The 1,425-nt window shown below is 66.7% G+C and overlaps 1 protein-coding gene across 1 annotated transcript in view; it reads right to left on the bottom strand.

Moving 5' to 3' along the window:
* RSPO1 (R-spondin 1) overlaps positions 1-1,423 on the bottom strand; it is a 22,132-nt gene extending 20,709 nt beyond the window's left edge. The window contains exon 1 of the mRNA XM_006158580.1: positions 1,368-1,423. The gene's annotated coding sequence lies outside the window, so the exon portion shown is untranslated. The remainder of the gene's footprint in view (positions 1-1,367) is intronic.
* Positions 1,424-1,425: the final 2 nt, after the last annotated feature.

Raw genomic sequence — 1,425 nt, forward strand, 5'->3', positions numbered from 1 at the left:
CACCAGTTCACAAAGGGAGAAACCCAGCCCTGAGGCTAAGGGTCTGGGTGTTTACAGACCTAGACAGTGCTTCCAGGTTGCTCCCCAGGACTGGGTATGGGTATAGTGGGGCAGGGCGCAGTGAGAGTAGGGGTGTGGGGTGCTGCCACCCAGCTTGGGGAACTGACCGGAGGAGGTGGGGAAGGGGCTGGAAGCAGGGCAGAGCTGGGGCGGGAGACCAAAGAGAAGGCCACTAGGGTCGGGGAGGGAGGACACAGGTTGGGGAGGGGTGCAGAGGTGGGGGCGGAGCCGAGGGCGGGTCTCAGTCCCTGTGAAGGCTGGAATAACTGTGACCTTCTTTCACCTTTCTGTCTGCCGCGCTTTCAGGATAGATTGGTACTCCGTCGCTGTCCGGATACGGACCCCAAAATGTAAACCATCCAGTCATTTCTCATCAACCCTCTCCCAGCTCCCAGAGTTTGGGCGGTGGAGTAGGCTGCCGGGAGGGGGCATATTTGCCAAAGACGGGGGGCGGGACCCAGGAGGTGCCTGCCCGACCCGTGGATGAGCCAGTGGGCTGCCAGAGCCTAGCCAGGTGCTGGGGCCGACCCCCACCCCAAGCCAGGGCAGCGAAGAAAGGTGCCTTCAGGCCTTTGCACCACCGTCCGGAGCGCACACTCTCCCCCCTCCGGGAGAGTCCCAACAGGTGCCTAGAAACGACCTGAAGTCCGCCCCCTCCCCAAGATACAGGAGAGCGCTCCAGTTTCACAGGACAACTCCCGCCCCCAAGCATCCACACCCGGAATCCGGGCAGGCTCTCCAGCCCCCATCTCTCCTATGGGTTCCTCAGCGGCGACCCCATGGGCCAGGGAGCGGGGCCTCCTCGCAGCGCTCCAGGGGAAGCGGCTCACGCCTCCTGCCAAGTCAGCCCCGCCCGGGCTGCGGAACCGGGGTGGGGTCCCCAGGGGCCGTGGGGCTGGGCGAGGGGTCCAACGCAGTGAGACCAGGGATCCAGAGCCTCCAGCCTGGGGGCAGGCGGGCCGGAGGGAGGCACAGGGCTGGTGGACTTGGGAGTTCAGGCTACCAGTGGGTAGACCCCAGGGTGCGGGCTGGAGGAGAACCGGGGCGGTGGCTGCCCGCTGGCTTGAGGGAGGGCCGGGGGGCAGGACTTGCAGGAGGGGGACCAGAAGGTGCCCTCTCCCGCTCCCTCTCTCTGCCCGGAAAGCAGTGGGCCTTCCCTTCCTCTGCCTGAGAGCAGTGGGCCTTCCCTTCCTCTGCCTACCCCCGGACCAACCTCGGCAAAGCCCCGACGGGAGAACCCGCGGCACCCCAGGTCCAAGGAAAGGGGGGACTAGGGAGAAGGACGCGGCAGCTAAGAGGGAACTCACCTCCGCGGGGCCAACCGAGGCGGGGACAGGCCGGGAGGGGCGAGGGCGCGGCCGGCCC

This window comes from Tupaia chinensis, unplaced genomic scaffold, assembly GCF_000334495.1.
Source record: "Tupaia chinensis unplaced genomic scaffold, TupChi_1.0 Scaffold000604_1, whole genome shotgun sequence".
NCBI classification, from domain to species: Eukaryota; Metazoa; Chordata; class Mammalia; order Scandentia; family Tupaiidae; genus Tupaia; species Tupaia belangeri.